The 22361-nt window shown below is 40.8% G+C and overlaps 1 protein-coding gene across 20 annotated transcripts in view; it reads left to right on the forward strand.

Annotated features, from left to right (window-relative positions):
- Nucleotides 1-22361, forward strand: part of ANKS1B (ankyrin repeat and sterile alpha motif domain containing 1B) — a 1113310-nt gene that overhangs the window by 954438 nt on the left and 136511 nt on the right. Inside the window, exon 1 of one of the 20 annotated variants that reach the window (XM_082739185.1) lies at nt 11481-11656. The exons of 18 other annotated variants lie outside the window; for them this stretch is intronic. The gene's annotated coding sequence lies outside the window, so the exon portion shown is untranslated. Of the gene's footprint in view, nt 1-11480; nt 11657-11905; nt 12159-22361 lie in introns of those variants that run through there. One more of the 20 variants, XM_082739184.1, reaches the window with a different exon arrangement.

Genomic DNA, 22361 nt, shown 5'->3' on the forward strand with positions numbered 1-22361 from the left:
TTATAACCCAGCACCAGCTTTATACTCATCTTCAGGCAAATACATCCACTCATGCTATCTATTTTAATTTGTGCCAACATGGACGCAAATCTCGATACCTCTTTGAGACCCTCCCCCTATTAATCTAATCACACATAGAAACATTAGTCAGTTACTTAGTCCTTACTAAAGATTTCAGATGATGGGAAGGTGAAGGTGTTTACAGCATATACCCAACACGAACAATTTGTTTAAAGCCTCATTCAATATTTCCCATCTCTCAATGGCATATTGTCACACTTGCCCCAAAAAACTTTTGCCCTCAGTGACTCCTCTTTCTTTACCACTTTCCTCCTGAGAACAATACAAACTCCTCTCCTTGTCATTAAGTGCAGAAGTTAAGCAACCTTCTTGAATTACCTGAGTCTGTCTCTGTCTCACCATCTCCCTCACAGAGCTTACCACCGTTTTTATTCTAAAGAAATGCAGTACTAGAGGAATGCAGGTGAATACAATTTTCTCCATCCCTGTACACACATCATCTTATTCCCTTCTCATAATATCCTTGTGAAGGTAGTATTGCATCAGTATTACAGATGAGAAGATTACACTGAGAAGTTGGGCACACCCCCAATGTATAAACCCTCTGCCTCGTACATTTGTTGTGAAGACTAAATAAGGTAGCATATTGTTAAGTGCTTGCCCCAGCACAAGTCACAGAGAATGAATGGTGACCTCCAGTAACAGAAGTAATAATGGCAGTGGACACGGTAGTAGCAACACTCTTGTCGTATCTAGCTTGATGGTAGCATAATGAGTGTCAAGAACAGGTTTGGGGGTGCCTGGGTGGCTCAGTGGGTTAAGCCTCTGCCTTTGGCTCAGGTCATGATCTCAGGGTCCTGGGATCGAGCCCCGCGTTAGGCTCTCTGCTCAGCGGGGATCCTGTTTCCCCCTCTCTCTCTGCCTGCCTCTCTGCCTACTAGTGATCTCTGTCCATCAAAAACATAAATAAAATCTTTAAAAAAAAAAAAGTGTTGACTTCTACCCAGACAGCCATTTTTATCCCATGGAGTATGTTGACTCACCCTAGAGGTCCTGCCAGAAAGAGTGGCTTCTCCCAGAAAGCACTAGAGACCCCACCCTAATGCTCAATAGAAAGGGAGTGGTTAAAAGTTCTTTGGGAGAATTCCACCCCCCCCCCTCACCATCAGAAACTTCAGGGAGCCTGGGGCCTGGGTTCTTTCTTTCCTTGGGTCTTTCTCTTGTAAGCCAGTGAGGGTAGCAGCAGACACCAGCACCAAGTGTCAGGCTGGGCATTGCTCTGCAAGGGAGAATGTTTTAGAACAAAGCTTTCATCAGTCACTGTTCTGACAAAGCCCCACTTCATAGCAGCTTGCCTGATGCAGCAGCTGTAGTGTCATGGGAGAATAAATACATAAGAATGGGAGTGAGGAATTTTGAATCCCAACCATGGTCATGTGACTTTCTAGCTGTGTGACCTTGACCAAGTCATTGGACCTCGCAGGGACTCCATGGCCTCATCTGCCAAATAAAAACGACATTAGCAGTATCAACCTCTGAATTATTGTTTCGACAACTAATTAAAATAGCATGTAAATATATTTTGTCAACTAAAAAATATCTTGGGGCACCTGGGTGGCTCAGTTGTTAAGCATCTGACTCTTGATTTTGGCTCAGGCCCTGATCTCAAGGTCTTGGGATCAAGCCCGCATTGGGCTCTGCACTGCGTGTGGAGTCCGCTTAAGATTCTCTTTCTCTCTCCCTCTCCCCACCACCACTCTCAAGTTAATAAATAAATCTAAAACAAACAAACAACCCCCCCCAAAACCTCTTATAACTGTTTGTTAATTAAGGAAACATTGTAGCATAATAAAAAATCATGGATCTCAGAGCCACATATTCTAGATTTAATTCTAGTGCTATTTGATCTTGGAAAAATTACTTAGTCTCTCAGAACCTTCACAATTTCTTCATCTGGAAAAAAAAAGATGGTACTAAATAATAACACAGACCCTCCAGCATTGTTGAGGAAGCACTTATAAAGGTCTTGTACTTGGTAGGTACACAAAATCGGTCACCTGGATGGCTCAGTCAATACAACATTGTACTTTTGATCTCAGGCTTGGGAGTTTGTGCCTCACATTGGATGAAAAGATTGCTTAAAAATATATGTTTATATAACCAGAGTAAGTACACAAGAAACGTGCTTCTTGGGACGCCTGGGTGGCTCAGTTGGTTAAGCAGCTGCCTTCGGCTCAGGTCATGATCCCAGTGTCCTGGGATCGAGTCCCATATCGGGCTCCTTGCTCCGCAGGGAGCCTGCTTCTCCGTCTGACTCTGCCTTCCACTCTGTCTGCCTGTGCTCGCTCTCGCTCGCTCTCTCTGACAAATAAATAAAATCTTAAAAAAAAAAAAAAAAAGAAAGAAACGTGCTTCTTCCCTCCATGTCTCTTTCCCATTCCCCAAAACATCTTCCACAAGTATGCGCTTCTTTTTGGATCCTGGACCTCAAAGTCCAGGGAATCCTACCCCGCAAGGCTCAGGCAACCTCTGCTGCATCCTGCATACTGGGTTCCCTGGCTCCCTTCCTCTGCCTCCCAGGGTGTTGGCAAGAGAAGACAAGAGAGAAACCAGTCTTGAGGGCTGAACATAAGCAGAGTATTCTGACATGCATTTGTGTGATAAAGGGCTATGCAAAAAATTGCATATAATTTAAAAATATTTGCTTTGGTTGTGTATCAAATTCTGTTCTTTAAATCTGATCCCATTAAAATATTTTAAAATCTATAGAACTGTCATGCGTCCCGTCACAGACCCCATTGGTTTATTGCCTGTTGAGACAACTAGCAGAACCTTCATCTTTCCTAACCCATGCTGCCCTCCCTATTTTTTCACCATCTGTGTGATTTCTGGAGGTCATCCTAGACTCCATCTTCTTTCTTGCCCTCAACCTCCATTCAATCGCCAAGTCCCAGAGATGCTACACCTTTATGTCTCTGGTCCATCTTCATCCTCTTTATTCCCACCTCCACCGCCCTTACTTCATTCAGTCCAATATTATTTCTCATCTGGGTTTCTGCGGTGGCTTTCAAAATAATTTTTAGATCATTATGTTGTTTGGAGAAGTAAATGAGATCATAAATTTATATTTATTAACATTAACATAGCACATGGCCCCTGGCCCCTGCTGGTGGGTATGAAATAAATAGTAAGACACAAAAGTTTCAGAAAAGAAGATTTAGGTCACTGTAACAAAGTCTTCTGTAGCAGTAAAGGCTCCAAAGTTGGCTTCTTCAGCTGGTAATGAGCTCCCTAGCACCGGGGGAGTCCAAGTTTTGGTTGAGTGACTCTTCATTAGAAGTTGTAGAGGAGATTGAAACAGCATTAATTGCATTTAAGTTCCCTTCTGAATAAGCTAGGACATTTTCAGTTACAAGTATCAGAAACTAACTCAAAATGCCTGAAGCAAAACAAGGAATTTAGTGGTTTGTATTGATAAACTTGAGAGGTTTTTTTCAGGCAGAACTGAAAGAGCCTTGAAAGCTATCACTGGAATCACTCAGGCTCTCACTCCCTGTCACTGCTCTGCTTTCCTCTACACTGTTTTACCCTTATGCAGACCCTCTCCATGATGCCCTTGACAGGTCCAGGCATTAAGCTCAGCACCCTGGCAATGTCAGTGTCCCCAGCTTAGAAACCTCAATGAAAAGAGAGCTTCTCTTTCCCAGTATTCCAGCAGAATCCTGGTCCTAAACTTCCCTGAAAGATCCCCTGTGACTGAGTGACAAAATCCTTTGATGGATCAGTAGATCGTGGGCCAACTCTATGCTCAGCTTTTCTAGGATTTTCCAGGATTTCATGGCTGAGGGCTGAAGGAGTGAGTCTCCAGTGAAAAATCAGACAATTGCTAACAGAAATAAAAGGGACTGGGTGTCGAGCAAGAAGAACATTGGACATCAACCACAACTTCCTATCCTAAGAAATATTTATATGTAATTTTTTCTCCTTTTGCCCCTCTAGTGTATGTTAACACCCTTAATGGACACTGCTGGAGAATTAGCATAATGATATACATAATTATCATCAAATGATAGGCTATCTTGTCCTCCATAAAATCCTGTGGAGAAAAAAAAAAAAGCCCTTTTTTTAATGAATCTACATTAGAAAAAGTTTCTGCCCATTCCCAGGGGTGTGAGCTGTTCCTCACTGATGCAGCCCATAAGCACACTAGAAGGTACTATGGAAAGGAGCTTTGTTACTTAGTTGAGTTGGTAAGTTGGAGTAGCCTCTTGATTCTAAAGACCTACAAATTAATCCTAGGGTGAACTTAATTCTCTGGTGGAGCAATTATTGCGCACTGGGTAGCATGCTAGATTTTTACATGGGTGCGCTCATTTAATCCTTAAAGCACAAGTATGCCGATTTCACAGAGGCAGAAACTGAAGTGCACCAAGATTAAGCAACTTCTCAGGGTCTATAGCTAGTAAATGATAGAGTCATATTTGAACCCATGTCTGAACCCATGGCCTTTTTCTATACATTATACTACCTCCTTGAGGACCCCAAGTATAATCTCCAAAGTGCTATAAACCATATGCTTCTGAATCAAAATTTAGATCCCCTGGTCTGTCTGACTCACTTCAAGAGGATTGCCCTGGGAAGTCAGGAATATATGCCCACTCAGTAAAACAGACATCCAGGATCAGGTTACTGGAGCATTACCCTCTCATGGTTAACCTTGAAAGCTGCTGCCAGTGTTGAGCACAGCTGCTCTATTGGCTAAAGGTGTTAGAAGGATGAAGTATTTAACACCTGTGTTGTATGGCTAGCACTGATTCCTAGGGGCTTGTTGTAAGCAAAAGCTGTAAGCAAACATCTTAGCTATGGCTCAGTGGAGCTCTATGTGGCTCAGGCCTTGAATGTAGTTAACATCCAAAAGAAGTCCCTAGGTCTTAATTCAGAAGACTGGGGCAGAACATTCCTGGCAGATGGGCCTCTGTGTTTACATTCATTCCCCCCGGATCCCAAGCTTGCTTGCCTTCAGGAAAAAGTGTAAATCCCTTCTGCTCACTCTGGGTTATGTTAGCTTGGTAGTAAATATGCCCGTGGTTAATAGGCAGTCTATAAATTGTTTCAAATTTGCTGTCCAAATAAAGGAATTTTTCCTCAGCAGAAGTATGATCATGCCATATAAAATAATAAAATCTATGAGTGGTAGAAGTCAGCCTATCCCTTATTTATCTCATTAATGTCAAGCAAGCCCTGAGTATAAGGGAGAATCATCCAGCTTCTATGTCAGACATACCTCACCAATGACCATCCCCATCTGTTCACTACTCAGAGCCTTCCCTGATGCCCACCTCTCGTAGAACTCCATGATCCTGTTTCTTCCCCAGCACACAGGCTCTGTCTCTCTGGCTTGTGCCCCATGCTCTCTGTCTACACACACCAACTTTGGTTTTTCAAAGTTCAGCACCCTGCCTTCCACCTATTGAAAGGTAAGTTTCCACCATATCATGATTATAAGTCCATATTCATATCTTTTCAGTAGCTTAGTTCTGAAATGCCTGTTTATTTGAAACTTGTCCACATGATTAAAAGGATTTACCTGGTGGAGTTTTCTAAAATTTTTCTAGCCTAGCAGTAGGTCATGTTTCATCCCACAGTATAAACTGTAACATGTGGGCACTGTCTAGAGTTCTTTGATAATTCTAGGATAGTTCTAGTTGTAGTTCTAGGTGATGGCATTCCACTCCCAAGCCTTCCCACTGCCAGGAAGGCAGTGGAGAGCAGCTCTTACCCCTCTTCCTCTCCTCTCTCCTGAACTCCAGGTTTATATCCCTTTTGCTTCCTGTATGTGCTTGGATGGAAAACAACTACAATTTGACATGTCCTGAGCTTTCTTTCACTTATTTGACAAATAGTTTCCTACCACCTGTTTGGGGGCAGAAGGTAAGCAGAGGTAGAGGATTACATAAGCAGGGTCCCTGACTTCATGCAGTCTTCTAGGGAGATCTATAACTAAACAAGTAATTACTAAAAAACAAATTTAAAAAAACCCCCAATAATAACAAATGCTATATTAGGGAAAGCAAGGTAACTGTAAGAGCAAAAGAATTTTGTCTAGGCCAGTTCCGAGATGTATAAACATTTTCCTGGATTAAGTTGCATATTAGTTGAAATCCATAAGGATACACGGGAGCTACTCAGAGAATGGGTTTCACAAAGCTAGAGTCCATCACTAACCCACCCTTCTATCCCTCAGCTCCCAACTCATGGTTTGACATCACAGGCATTCAGTGAATCTTGATATAATGAGCAGAGGTATTTTTATGTCACTTCCTTTTTAAAAAAATTATTAATGTGGTATAAAGGATCACGGGACAGCTCTGTCTAGGGAATACACTCACACAAATACAAGACTTAAAACAAGCATTTGTTAAATGGAATCTAAGTTATCAGAGTTTTGATATAAAGTCAAAAGGTTCTCCCTCTCTCTTACTATCTCATCACCTTTTAATCCCATTTATATCTGAGAATTCCTTCCTGGACTTTGTTTACTGACCCCGAGATATTTCCCCCGCTTTAAGTTTTGTATGCCTGGTATTATAATTCTGAAGGACAAAGGCAGCGTCTGTGTAAGTAGGTTGTGCCAGGACTGCTTTTAAATAATTTTAAAGTATTTTTTTTCTTTGCTTAAAAACGCTCAAAATAAATTAAAAGTGATCAGATGAATAACATAGGATATTAAGATAAGCTAACACTGGAATAAGAAAGATCTTTTCCTTTAGTATTTTTAAGTATGAGAGGATTTCTTCCTCCAAGAATCTCAAAGCAGTTCTCTTAAATATTTAATTCTAGTTGGCTTAAGACCAACAGTCATAAATAAAGTTATATTACGTCATAGAATTACATGTTGATCCATGAAAACAGATCTTCCTAGTTTCATATGATAAGTCCATCTGGGTCTGTTAAAAGAGGAGTGCCTACCTTTTTATTCATTGTTTCCTAACCAGGAAGTGTTCATGATTTTTCTACATAGCTCCAGGTAAAAAAAAAATCAACACTGGTTCGCTCATTTCCTTTGTTTTCCTGGAAATCTTACTAAAACATTGAAGCCTTTCCTGGTTGAGGTTGCTATCATTGAAGGTAATAGGCATCTATCTCTATTCTACTTCAGAACTTGAAGACATTTTTATCAAAGTACATACCTTGATACTGTGCATGTGAGTGGTATACAATAAAGGTTTTGCTAAAAACATTTGAGCTACATTTGGCAGGGGCGAGGGGGCTCATTATGTGCCAGATACTATAGTTAGTACTTTACAAAGTGTGTAAGTTAGGGCTCAATCAGAGAAATAAAACTGGTAGTAGATATACACCAGGAGATTTACTGCAAGGAATTGGCCTATGTAAATTATGGGAACTGGCCAGGGAGTCTGAAATCTGTAAGTCAGGCCATGGGGAAGGGCAGGCTGCAATTCTTAGGCAGGAGCTGAAACTGCCATTCACAGAGCTGCTTTTTCTTCAGGAAACCCTCATCTCTGCTCCTAAGGCGTTTTAACTGATTGAATCAGATTATCTAGAACAATCTCTCTTAAAGTCAACTGATTATGGACTTTAATCGCATCTACAAAATACTTTCATGGCAACACCTAGATTATGTTTGATTACATATATGGGGACTTGTAACCTAGTCAAACTGTCACATCAAAAAGAGCACCACAGGGGTGTAATCTCCTTTCCCCCAGCTGCAGCTCTAAGAAATAATTTATGTTATTATTTATACAGTTTTGCAAGATAAGATAAGATAAGGCTAAAAAAATTTAAGTAACATACTCAAGATTACAAAACTATTAAGTGGAATAGCCATTACTTGAACCCATAGTTCTGATTCCAAAATTGGGAGCTTAATTAACTATGGCACAATACTACATCAAAACAAAGGAATGAATTATTGTAATTCTATTCCTCTAAATTTATACAAATGAACGCATATTAGTGTTTTACATATCTCTTTGAGAACTTACCACCATCTTCAGACTTTGTGAGACTGAAATATTCAACATAATCTTCTGGATAATTTTTTTTAATGCAAAGAAAGAATACAGGAGATTGGGAAATTCCAAATGTTAGTCCCTTCTGATGCCAAATTGCTGTTCTTAAATAAGTAGTTTAAGTTAGAGAGGGTTGCATTCTCAATGACTTGTAATGGAAAGGATGTTTTACTTTTCATTAGGATATGGGGAAGTCGGGAGTTTGTACTCTTAAGCGTTTTTTCTAAATTGTTCATGTTCCAAGGAACAGCATATTAACTAATATAACCAGTGTATTAAAAACAAAATGTGGATTCCCCCAAGTAAACGAACATGAGGCTATTGTTCATATTTTAAATAACGTAACTTAGAATTAACTGATTTTTATAATAGATGAATGGATAAAGAAGATGTGGTATTGTGTAAAAATATGTCTTGGTAAAGACACCAGTGTAGTGATCTGAAGGGTCACGTGCACCCGAATGTTTATAGCAGCAATGTCCACAATAGCCAAACGATGGAAAGAACCTAGATGTCCATCAGCAGATGAATGGCTAAAGAAGATGTGGTACATATATACAATGGAATACTATGCAGTCATCAAAAGAAGTGAAAACTTGCCATTTGTGACAACATGGATGGAACTAGAGGGTATTATGCTTAGCAAAATAAGTCAGTCAGAAAAAGACAATTATCATACGATCTCCCTGATATGAGGAAGTTGAGAGGCAACATGGGGGGGTTGGGGAGTAGGAAAAGAATAAATGAAACAAGATGGGATTGGGAGGAAACAAACCATAAGAGACTCTTAATCTCACAAAACAAACTGAGGGCTGCGGGGAGGCGGGGCCTGTGAGGGTGGTTGGGTTATGGACATTGGGGAGGGTATGTGCTATGGTGAGTGCTGTGAAGTGTGTAAACCTGGCAATTCACAGACCTGTACCCCTGGGGCTAATAATACATTATATGTTAATTAAAAAAAATTTTTTTAAAGAATTAACTGATTTTTAGCAAAAATATAAAAGTATTAAAGGAAGAAATAACTCTGGCATTGAATATCCTGGGGCACAATAATATCATGTTAAATGTCTGAATAAGTGGCAAGAATTCATGATTTTGCTCCTGTCTCTAGTTAGGGTAGGTCCTTGGGCAAGTGACTTAATCATTCTTTGCATCAATTTCCTTTGCTACAATATTAGAGGATTTCAGAAGATGATCTCTTATATTCTTTATGCTGTTCTAGAGCATTAAAATGTCAAAAATTTCAACTATAAGAAGGGACTATTTTAGTGCCAAAGAATAAAAAGTCCTCCCTCTGTGGATTATTTAATGTTTCTACCCAAACCAGTAGTAGGAAACTACACTAATAAAATCTTTATGTTTTACTCTGCATACCTGGGGTTTATTGCTTAATTTCACTAGTGCTGGCATGAAGTTATTTTCCAGGTCTATAGTATTTAATATGTGACCTGATTATGTTGAATGGAGCATCAGTACCAGCTACCATGGACAGCAACTCTCCCAGCTCCCTCAAGAAGTTTTTACTAGGCAAGCACAAATGCTGACTGAGAATTCAATTTCCATCATTCTCTAGAGGTGGCGCAGACACAAAAAGGCCTATAGGTCCCAAATGACTCTAGAGTGCAAAAAACTTGATGATACAAAAATGAGAGCATGCCTCCTTTCTAAAGAGCCTGTAGTTCCTTGCTAACAAAAGGCATCTTTTGGACAGAGCCCAATATTGTTGCTGGAGAGCAATATCCAGAAGAGATCGATGCCCCAGGAAATGTCATTCTTCAGTCATTCATGGGATTGGGAAACCAAGAAAACACCTATCCCATCCCAAGTCTCATGTTTTTGGTTGCACACCGAGAAATAGAACTAATATGGCCTGAAGCCCAAACCCACTGAAAGCTTGCTGATCTCAAAAAAAAAAAAAAAAAAAAATCCAAAAAACAAAACAAAACAAAAAACCCCGAAGATGCAAACATGCCCTAGTCAAGAAGGCAGATCATGTCCAATCTGTTTCTCTTTCTATATATGTAAGATGTAAAATCAAAAAGCTTCACGAACTCCTTCTGTAAATGAGAAGTCATTTGTATACGGTTAAATGTTCACACTTGTGGGCCTCACAGACCGAGGCTTATAGCAAAGAGCCCTAACTCTTGCTAAAGGGGTGGCTTCAGAGTATACTATTAACCTGAACCTCACAAAGGCACATGATGACATGAAAACAGACAAAACCGTGGACGTTTGGTGTGTCTGGTTTAAGGAAATGAATGCTGTCCCATAACTAGTGGCTGCAGATCTCACTAAGCCTTTTATTTTTCATCTGTAGCATGAAGATAATAATAAAACTTACCTCATAGAGTTCCGAGAATTAAATGAGATAATTCACAGACGCCTGGCAAATCATAAGTGCCCAGTAAATGTTGCATAGTATTTAAAAACTGATTCACATTTCTATTTTAGTGCCTGACATTTGCAGTTGATCAAAATCTTTGTTTCCTTTGGTCTTAGAGCAATAAATGTGCACTCTTAAAGTTTAGAAACTGAAAGTAGCCTGAAAAACAGACTGCTTAGTACTGTTGGAGTTGATCAGAATGTTGTACATTTCCTTAAATATTTGAAGTATCTCATTCCAAACTATTTTTCACAGACAGTTTGGGTGCTGTTACCTTGTTTTCAGACGATGGGTATGGGTTTGTGGGAATCTGCGGTTCTTATCCCAGACTAAGTGGGCAACTCACACTTTTGGATGGAACGCTGAAACACCAAGGAACTGAAGTGCGTGGGTTGCCAGATATGTTCATTCAAACGTTTTGGAATTAAGCAGTCTGTAAACTGCACATCATTTTTATTTATTGATGGCAAGGAAGAACTATTGGGATTTAAAAAAAAAAAAAAAAAAAGGAGGGGAAGGTGAAAAGCCTTATCATTTGAGGCCAGGTGTCCCTCATTTAATTGGCATAATTTTGAAGAGAATAAATGTATACAACTGCTCGTAGTAGTACAATGGTAACTTTGATGGAAACCGGGGGCAGGGACAAAGGGAGTTTGAACCGTATCAAAATCTTAACGGAAAATGTTAACCTGGCCCTCTAGGTCTCCAGGGGCCTGATCAGTCCCCTCTGAGAACAGCTGGAACGCTAGTCGCTCGGGTGGTGCCACCAGTCCACACAAGTTGAGGATGGCGGTGGCCTCTCCAGGGCTGTGAACTCGTAGCCGCTCCGTTGGTGGGAGCAAACCCTAGGGGGCCTTGGGAGTAAAGTCGGACCTTCTTTCTCCCCCTCTTCCTCCTCCTCTCCCCATCGGCTGCGACGGCAGTGACGGCGGCGGTGGCGGCTGCTGCCACCGCTGCTGCCGCTGCTGGGCTGGTCACCTGGGCGCCTGCGGAGCTGCCTGGCTGCTGCCGCTGCGGCGGCCTCTCGAAGTGCGAGGAGGAGGCGGCGAAGAGCGAGAATATCCATAGTAACACAGGATGCGCCGGGCGCCGAGCAGGAGCGAGTGCGGGAGGAGGAAGCCCCCGCGCGCCAGCAGCCCGCGGTGCTAGGCGCCCTGCACCCCCGCGCGCCGCGCCCGGGCCCGCGTCGCTCTCGCAGTTAGGGTCCGACTGAGCGGTAAGCCCTCCCCGACGACTAAGCCGACACCTCCCACCGCCCCAGCCGCCCACCCGCGGGTAGCAGCCGCAGAACAATGGAGAGCGCCGCCAGCAGCCCTGGAGACGGCGCTCGGGGGAGGACGCGCCGCCGCCGGGGCTGGCGCGCGCCGCGTGGGGCCGGGCGCGTGCGAGGGCGCGCGGCGGGGTTGGGGGGCGCGGCGGGGGGCGCGCGCGCGCGGGCCCGGGGAGCTGGCGGGGAGAGCCCGGCGCTCGGCGCGGCGCAGCGCGGCGCGGCGCGGCCAGGCTCGGTGCCTCTCCCGCCCCTCCTCAGCGCGCTCGCCCTCGCCTCGCCGCTCGCTTTCGCTGGGGGCGCCCAGAAAGATGCTCAGAGGTAACGGCTAGGGGAGCGGAGGTTCCAGCCACATGTCCGCGTCCACGGGGGCCAGAGCCCGCCAGCCCTCGCGGATCCCGGCTCGCAGCCAGCCCGCGGCCGCTGCCGTCGCTAGTGCCGACCGGCTCGGGTGAGTAGCGGGGTGGAAGCGGGCGGCGTGGGGCACGGCTTTCCCCGCTGCCCACGGCCCCTGCTCGCCAAGATGCGGTTTCCAGAAGTGGTGCGGCAGCTGGGGCAGGAAAGGAAAAAGAAAGCCGGGTCGGAAAATCCGAGGAGGCTGCGGAAAGGGTTTGCCGGGGCATTTGTTGCAGCCCAGGCTAGCGGTTTCTACCGTGTGGGCTGCTTTTTTTTTTTTTTTAAACGTGGTTTGGTTATTGGTTTTCCCCCATCTCCCACCACCACCACCACCACCACCACAACCACCCGGGTTGGGCACATTTTTCCCTTTCCTCATCTTCCCGGTTGCGAGGAGTTTGAAGCGGTAAATTACTGGAGGTCTCTCCAAAGGGTTTGACTTTCACGAGTATATATTTTCCAAAGGTCATTTGTTTTCTAAATTAAAAAGCCATGACAACCCATGTAATTTCCAGGTGCGCTTTGAATCACCTCTGAGGAGTAGCAGGAAGAATAGACCTGGAAGGGTTGGTTTTGAGCGTGCTTTCTCTCCTCGTGTTTTTTTTTTTTTTTTTTAATACATTGATTAATTGGAGGGGGACGTGAGCATGGACTTTCCAATGGAACGCCTTGGAGAGCGGTAATAAAGCAGCAGAGACTGCAATTTGCGGCTTTCGTGAAGGTCGGGTCAGCATTTCTACTGAAATCCCAGTTTCCGTGGTTGTAACTTGGAGGTAATTTTACTCCAGGCTAAAACTTGCCAAGCCGAGCAAGGACTTGCTTTTATAAGGATATTGCCACTGCTGCGTGTTGTTTTTTTGTTTGGTTTGGTTTGGTTTGGTTGGTTGGTTGGCTAGTTGTTGTTGTTGTTGTTGTTTTTCTCTCCAAGAATACCAGCTGTCTGCAAACATAAGCCCCTAAAACAAATAGGCAGCTCAGGAAGGCTTTGCATTTTCAGAGATGGACCAGGTAGGCTAAGTCCTCCCTGCAGTAACCGTTTCTCCTCTCCCAGTGCCTGAGATGTTAGTTTTAGAAGACTACAAATTCAGTCCCCGTTGTGCATATTTAAACCCAATATGTTGTATCTGTAGAATGGATGCATAAGAACTTCGAGGTCTTTAATGATTCTTAGGCACTTATATTAGTATACTTGCTATATGGACTCTTGCATCTGGAAAGACAGGATTAGAGGAAATAGTGTTGGAAGGGCAACACAAGGAATTTAGGTACAACTGAAGACTCTTCTGAACGTTGACACGAGCTACCAAGGGAGTCTGTAATTCTCTTCTGAGAGTCTTTACAATAGGGTAGATTCCTGTTGAAGTTTGGAGCCAGAAGGGAAAGAGGCAAGAAAATTAGAAAACGTCTCAGAGGTTGCTTCGAAACCTGTGTGTTCTTTGTACTCAGCAGATGAGCTTAGGCAAGGAGATGCCAGTGGTGTCTGGGTTATTTGAGTCCATACCGTGGATGGCTCTGTGACAAAATAGGCTATAATGACTTGTGCTGGCATTAGTCCACTGTAAAGCCTTCTTCAGAAGTGTTCTGTTCTGTTGTTCTGTCAGTCGTGAGTAACGCTTGGTGTGATGATGGCAGAGATCCTCCTGGACTCAGATGGTGGAGAAAGGAGTAACTGGTACAAATGAAATTAAAACAGATGCATGCTACCTAGGAGACTTAGTGACAGTGTCATACAAAAGCATTGTTGCAAAGATTTTTTTTTTTTTGAAAGCTTTAGAATGCAGGGGGAGATACGATTTTAGGAAAAAGCAACGAAGAACTAGAACTCCTTGTTCAAGGATGGGAACTTTGTCATGCAGTTGTTAATTGCTAAACTCAATTTTACTGCATTGGAATTACTTCGCTTGGTGCACTTTGGCATGTACTTTTAGTACAAGCAATATTTTTTTCTTTAATCAGTGGTAGTAGGGTGACTATACATCCCTGAATCAGGAATGAGAAACCCCATATATTGGTACAGTTCTACTAAAGGGGAACCAGAGACAGAGAACAAAGTGTTTTGCCTCTACTTGGAGATCAAATCTCCATTAAAATAATTTTGAAATATAGGATGGTGCAATAAGTAAGATACTTTGGGGTAATGAATTTTTAACAAAACTGTATCAATGCATTTATATGTCAGCAATTTAAAATGACAACCGCTGAGCAGTTACTAACAATCTAAAAGTTTGCAGGTGTAACCAGTTCTCTATACCTGTATTGAATTCTGATACATTTCTTGCTATAATTTACTGCAAATGGTAGAGTAGGTGTGAAATGTTAGGGAATTGCTTTCTTTAAAATAGTAGTATTTGTTTAAAGTTACTCTACATGTTCCAAATAGAGTATAAACTAGTAGATAGTACATTATGCAGTAAAGGCATTCGCAGTAATCATTTGTGATGTTATTACCCTCTTGTAAATGTTGGCAGGTATTTTCCAGCTTATTATCAAGTCATTCTCATTGCATCATTCATTGAGTAAGCATTTTTGAGTACCATGGGTTTGCAAGCAGGCTTATTCTTTTTCTAACTGTAAGGCAGACATGTTCTCCAAAATGTTTATGCTTCAGTGTCATCAGTGTTTATAGCACTTGCAGAGTCTGTAGAGACACCAAGTAGAGTTTATTGATATCCCTATTTCTGACCAGATGCTGGTGTCAACATATCTCCCAGGAATATCCATCAAGCCAGTTAATGTCCTGGGAGGAATGAACAATTAGCAAAATTAATTTGGAGATCTGCTTGATTAAAGTCATTAATGATCATGTGTAAAACATTTACATTTCTATAGCTATGTTTGATTTTTACATATTTTGGACTTAGAGCAGTAACTCAGACTTACAATTTCCAAGTGCCAATACCAGTAATCAAAGTACTAGGTCTTTCATAGGCCACCAGTGTCAGCATTTCTCCGTGACAATGGAAATGTGGACAGAATCCAGATTTGCCAATTAACTACCTATTTTTTTCCTTCCATGGACAATAAACAAGAACAAAGCATAAATATTTACTGTTTACTTTAATAGCAGTATATATCAATAAGCCTTAGAAAAAAATTATTGCATATGTATTTCCTTGAGTTAAAGATTACATTAGCGATGATGTCTTTACACTTGTATTAATATTTGATTTCTTTAAAATGATTGTTTTCAAAGGCAGTACTGTCAATATATTTAATAATCTGCTTGAGAAAGAACATTTACATGAGTGCATTTATCTTCCCACATAACTGTCAATAATGCATTGTTCCAGAAATCTATTTTTATGTAGATGTAATTTTCATGTAAAAATTAACCTTTCTTATAATTCTGGTGTGAGACAAAAACCATTCTTGTTCATCTGATTTCTGCTTTTTTCTCATGCAGTCATGAGATGGGGTTTTTTTGGAGTCAAATATGATTAAGCTGAGTCATTTTTTTTTCCTTTAAAAAATTGTGAGGATAAATTAGTTTGTTTAGATTAATTCCCTAAAAATTTTTGTCTTCAGCCCATATCTCCTGGTTGTGGTATTTACAGAAAAACATAGGGACTGTTTGCTGGTGGTTTTCTCACATGAGAACAGGAGGAAATGCAGAGAAGACCAAAGCAAAACTTGAACTTGAAGAAGCAGAAATGCATGTTCTAATCCCCTTTGGTTACCAAATACTTGATAGTACAGTTTTAGGTAAATTTCAAAACAAAGTTGTTCTATGAATGGCTTTTATGGATACATTTCTTTGGGGTTTGGGATTAACATAACTAAACGGAAACTACTGACCTTGCAGGACCAACCAAAAGGAAATGCTCTGGAAGATCAAAGATTGTGTTGAGATCTTCCTGGCTGCCCACATTTGCTATGTTCTGGTACCTCTGTCACTACAGACAACTGCCGTTGCAGAGCATGGGAAGACTGGTAGAATCAGTGGGTGTCCCCAGCATCCTTTCACTGCCCCTTGGGCATATGTTTAAATGATAGTTGGATTAACATTGGTCAGGGTTTAAGGTTTTGTGGCTCTTGGCAAAAGAAAAATTATATTTTAAGACGATTTGAGCATCCTCTCATTTTAACACATGTCAATGAGAACAATTTTTTGGTAACCATAAGTTTTATGGTTCTGTTTTTTTGTTTTAATTAAGGCTTCAGAGTGACTCACATAGAGTTGTAGCTGCAACAGGTGGTATGTTTTGTGTTGTGTGATGTTCATAAAGTCTCATTTCCCTGTGTTTAGAAATCACGACCATGTTGTGGTTATTTTTCTAGAAATATAAAATGTAACTGTAAAAATAAGCTGCTTCTCTTTATCTCCATGATTCACTTCTCCAGAAAAGACTTGCAGACCATATGCAGTATTTTTTGGCTCTTAATGCATTTTTTTTTTCTGTCCTAACTGTCAACTTAGTATAAAAATAATTGGTTCCAATTGTTTTCTTGTAGTATAGCTTTCCCTCCAGAACGGAAGGTCTGGCATTGCTTCCTAAACATCTCCCAGGGGTTGGTTGATACCCTTGATATGAATGATGCTATTTATTTCACCCTACTGGTAGATTAGTCACAAAAACTCTTGCCAAACCAAATTTGGGACAAAGCTTTAAATTAAAAATATATAGTCCCTCCCAAGTTTCAACATTGTTTACATACTAGCTCTCCCTTCTTTTAGCCACCCTGAAGTACTCTGGTCAGGAAAGCTGTCTTGGAAGATGAAATTTCCTCATAGTGAAATTTCATAGAAATTTCCTCATAGTGAAATTTCTCCTCCATCATCTCCTGACCACTCACCATTGACTTTTTCTTTCCTCGCATTCATTGCTCTTAGTTCAGGGAGCTTTCAGATCACGAATGGTGCTTAATCCCTTTCCTTGGTCCCCTCCCCTGATGCCCACAGAACACCACTCTGGCTTTTCCTCTTTTGCATTTTTGATACAAAACAATGAGCCGCCTCATGAGCATTCATGGTGGTATTAGTGATATGTCTATTATCAAAGGAGTCAAAAGCGATACATCTTTAAGTGAGCTTATATGCAATAAAAAACCAGGATCAAAAAGCTCTCCAGCCCTTGAAAATGCTCTGAAGCCCCCTTCTGACTATCCATGAATGTCTCCACCCACATGAAAGATAAATAATAGTTGTCATTTGTGCATATTTAAATAAGTTAAAATATTTTTAAATTGTATATTAGGCCAATGATAATTCATCCTGTTGAGTTCCTTGTATTTTTGTTGCACATATGCAGAATTTTATTCCATTGTGGATCCAGTAGACTTTCATGGACTAACTTTGATATTTAATTAAAATTTATACTGTAGCTTATTTGAAGGAACACACATTCTAAATTCTAAGCGACTGACTTAAAAGACAGCTTTGCAAATACAACCCTTCCTTTAAAGCCAAGAAACAATCTCTATCTATATTCATTCACTTGAGAAATATTTATTGGATGTCTGTTATCTCCTAGAAATATTTACTGAATGGCCACATGCTTAGGGCAGGAGAGATACTAGTGAACAAAATATACAAGGGTCTTGTTTGCTAGAGCAGATAGTTGGGAAGGAGTGACACAAAACAAGTAAGTCAATAAATAAATGAGGAAGATAATCTCAGGTAGTGACAAAGGCCGTGAAGGCCATACTGCAGGTGAAATGCTTGAGAGTTTCCTGGAGGGGACGGATGCTACCTGAAAACATTTTCTCAGAGAAGGTATCCTGGAGACAGTGCCTTTCAGGGAGGCGGAGGGTGAGCAGGAACCTGCCATGCAGAGACGCTGGGGAAAGAGCTTTCCAGGCTTAGGGAACTGCATGTGGAAAAGCCTTTGGGGGAAAAAGTGCAGGGTGTTCGGGAAGCAGAGAGCAGTCGGTTTTGGTTGTGGGTCAGCTTCCCAGGCGTGACAAAGAGTTTGGGCTTTATTCTAAAAATGGTGTGAAGCAAATGGAGAACAGAAAACAGAGGTGTGATTGCTTTACCTTTGAAAAGAATCCACTGGCCGCTCTGGGAACCCTGGATAATACTAGGGCATGAATGGACACAGACCACATAGAAGACCATTAAAGTAGCCTAGGGGAGAAATGACAAGTGATTTAAACTGGGCTGTGGCCATAAACAAGACATATATGGAAAGAGTCACAATATCAAAGTGGGAAAAGCTGGGGCACCTGGGTGGCTCAGTGGGTTAAGCCTCTGCCTTTGGCTCAGGTCATGATCCCAGGGTCCTGGGATCGAGCTCTGCATCTGGCTCTCTGCTCAGCGGAGATCCTGCTTCTCCCTCTCTCTCTCTCTCTCTGCCTGCCTCTCTGCCTACTTGTGATCTCTGTCAAATAAATAAATAAAATCTTAAAAAAAAAAAAGGTAGGAAAAGCTTTTTGAAATACTACAAATCTAGGAAAATACAAAGAAGAAAATAACAATTCTCTATAGCTCATACCACCCAAAGTAACATCTGTTAATATCTTGGCATTTTTAAGGAAAATAATCACTGTATTTTTGATATTTTGATATGTGACCATAATTAGGCAGTGCACACAATGTAAATACTAAAATCTTCAGATTACCCTAAATCCCACCACCCAGAAGTAACCACCTATAACATTAGACTGACAATCATTGCAGGCATCTTTCTGTGCATATATGCAGTGAGATTAATTAATGGATGCATGAAGAGAAATACTTTTATAACAGTGGCAACAGTAGATTCATACTGGAAATGCTTTTTTAAAATAAAAAGCATTAAGATTTAATTTCTTATATTTAACAGCAGAAAAAAAATGGAGGTAAGAAGTAAATAATTGTTGAACTTTAAGCAGATGTCTCTTTACTACAAGAATTATTTCCTGAAAGATCTCCCCTTATGGTTAAGAGAAATAGTTATGAAAAATGCTAAGAGGTTTGAGCAGGAGTAAATTGAGATTTTGTGAGACTTGAGAATTGAGAATTTGGGAGTCCTCTTTAATAAAATGGAGTATAGCCTGACTCTGTAGCGCAGTGGATAGTGCACTGGACTTCTAGGAAAATGGAGTATAATTCAATGGACTATTACACAGCCATATAAAAGATGAACTCTTGTTATTTGTCACAACATGGATAGATTTAGAACGTATTATGCTAAGTAGACTAAGTCAGACTGAGAAAGATATTTCTCTCATGTGGAATCTGAAAAACAAGACAAATGAATAAACAAAAAGCAGAATCAGTCCTATTCATACAGAGAACAAATTGAGGGTTACCAGAGGGAAGAGGGTGGGGAGATGGGCAAAATGAGTTGCAGGGGGTGGGAGATACAGGCTTCCAGTTATGGAATGAGTAAGTCACAGGAATAGAGGCACAGCACAGGGAATACAGTCAATGGTACTGTAATAGCATTGTATGGTGACAGATGGTAGCTACAATAGTGGTGAGCCTAGCTTAAGGTATAGAGCTGTTCTATCACTATGTTGTATCCTGAAACTAATGTGACATTGTGTGTCAACCATACTGAAATATGAAAAAACTAAAAAACGAAAAGAACAAAGTCACTGGTAGTGCTAATATCACTCTGGTTTGTTACCAAAGTTGTGACTTAAGGAATTGTTAAACTTAAATAAACTTAAAAAATAGAAATTTTTAAAAGGAAATGAAGTATATTTTACAAATTGTATAAAAGCTTTATGAAAGCTTTGCGGTGGCAATCCCCCTTCTCATACACACACCCTGCAGCCTGGGAAAAGGCAAATCACCCACGCAAGGGAAGGGCCTTGGAACGTAAGCCCCAGTAGGTTTACTGTAAACCCACCTCACACTTGGAATTATTGTGTTTTTTAAGCTACATACTCCAATTTTAAATACATTAAATTGATTCTGTGTATTGATATTCAGTATATCAGTCTCCTGAGTATGACATTCTTGTGTTATGCTTTCTTTCACTTATAATTTTGGTTTATTAGCTTTCACGGCTGATACGGAGTCCGAGACCATCCTTTGTAGATGATTTCCTCTTCCTGCCTGGACCCCTAAAAAGTCTTTCTTTCTCTTCATAGCTCAGTAGCACAGCTAGGATACGTCCAGGTATTGAATGTTCTGTGTCAAAATTTTCTGCATTACAGTGTGTTCTTTAAACTTGCTGCTCTTGTGTCTTATCTTTGAAAATACTTGCTATTCTACTTGTATTGTTACCTACTTCAGGGACACCAATTATCCTTATTTTGGATCATCTTTGTCTCTCTTCCACTTTTATTATGTCTTTGTAACTTAATCTTTTTGTTATTTTCATCTGCATTCACAGTAAGTATGAAAATCCTTTCTTCTGTGTTAGTAATTCCATTTTCAGAAGTGTCTCCTGTTTCTTGATGTTTCTAATTTATTGATTCTGAAATGAGGCTCTTTGTTCTGTTTGTTTCCTTCAGTCCACAGTCTCTTTTCATCCTGTTCAGTTGTTTCATCATTCTGTCAGTAAGCTTCAATTTTTATTGAAACCATTCTTCTACACTAGAAAGTTTCTGTGAGGATTTCCTTCTTTTTCTTTAAATAAAGTGTTTCTAGATTTAGTTCCTCATGCTGTGACCCTTACATTTTACTTTCTTTCCTTCCCTCCTCTCCTCTCTTCCTTCCTCTCCCCCTCCTTCTTTTCATCCTCTCTTCAGCTCCCCTTTACCCCTTCAATACTGACCATACTGTTTTCCTTCATCTTGCCAGTGTTTGGGGAGCTCTGCCCAGACATGGTGTAAGTAAATGCTTATATCACTTTCCAGCTCTTTGGGGACCAGTTTGTTTTATTGCCTGGGTCTCTTCACTTTTCTGATATGTTCTTTTGCCTTTCAGATATGTTTTATTGCCTGGATCTTTCAGATATGTTTTATGACCTGGGCCTCTTCATTTTTCTGAAGTCTAAAGAGATTGCAGAGTGGGGTGGAAATTGCAGAGAGAGGTAGCTCAAGCTGTATGCAGTCTTGGTTATAGATCTCCTGAGCTGTGCTTTCTCACATTTTGCTGAATGTCCCCATTATCAGGCTTCTTTTCACCAAACTGGGAGGGAGTGGGTGAGAAATACCAAGGACAACTTTTTTTTTTTTTTTTTTTTTTTTTGGTACTCCACTAAAGGGTTCCAGTTCAGCTAGTAGCTACACTGGAGATAACCTACAATGTGGCCGGTTTCTTCATTACTGTGGGCAACCCTGGAGTCTTCAGTTCCATGGAATCAGCCCTTTGCTCCCATTCTCCTGTTTCACACACTTCATTAGTAGAGAGAAGAAACAGATAAGGATATTCACTAACTGTGCTTTTCTCTAAATTTAGGATTACTAGTGAGAACTTTCAGAATTTTGTTGACTTACCTCTCTGGGTAGTGAGAATAGGATTAAAAGCCAAGCAACACTGTGCCTTTTTTTTTTTTCCCCCATCCTGCTCCAGAATGTTCTGTTTCTTTCGTTGGCCACTGGTTTTGAAGTTTGTGGATCTGTACGTGCCTTTCCTTGATTGGTTATTGTTGAGTTTTTTTGTTTTGTTTTGTTTGTGTTTTTTTTCCCTAATGTTCACTGTTTTCTTCACATTTTGTTAGGTATTTATTTAGGAAGCGAAGTTCTGTGAAGCAATTTAAATTTGCTATCTTGAATCAGACTGTGGGATATATTTTGGAGATGGAACATAAATGTCTTGCTGATGATTTAATTTGAAAGATGAAGGAAGGGAACAAGCTATGAATGACTCCTAAATTTCTGGTCTTAGCAACTGGGTAGGTGATGAGCAGATTGGACTCGCGTGGCGGAAGGAATCAAGAATTTTGTTGTAAGCTTTTTAAGTTTGAGAAACTTGACATCCGGGTGGAAATGTCAGGCAGGTGGTTGGATGTACTGGTCTGAAACTCAGGGGAGAGATGCTCAGCATATATCGAAAGCCATGTGCCTGGATGAGATCACTAGGGAGGGAGAATGTAAACATGGGGAATCGTATAAGGAATATGCACAAATCCAGAGGTATTCACATATGAACTCTAGGCCCAGGGCAAACTGTTCTTAACAAATGTCTGAAATTTTTCAGTATAAACATATCAGGTTAAGGACTGGTATGAATTAATGAGCAGGGTAGATCACAGAACATTTTAAAGACAGGACATTTTATACTTAATACTTCTAGATCTACACAGTAACTAGCAACTGAAGCGTTGCCTTTCAGAGATCGTTGAGACTTGCTTTTAGCTATTAACACTTCAATTATATATAATTGAAAGTGATAAAGATTTGATTTTAAATAAAACAGTATAAATTATTAGTTATAAAG

Source organism: Mustela nivalis, assembly GCF_964662115.1.
Source record: "Mustela nivalis genome assembly, chromosome: 7".
Classification (NCBI taxonomy): Eukaryota; Metazoa; Chordata; class Mammalia; order Carnivora; family Mustelidae; genus Mustela; species Mustela nivalis.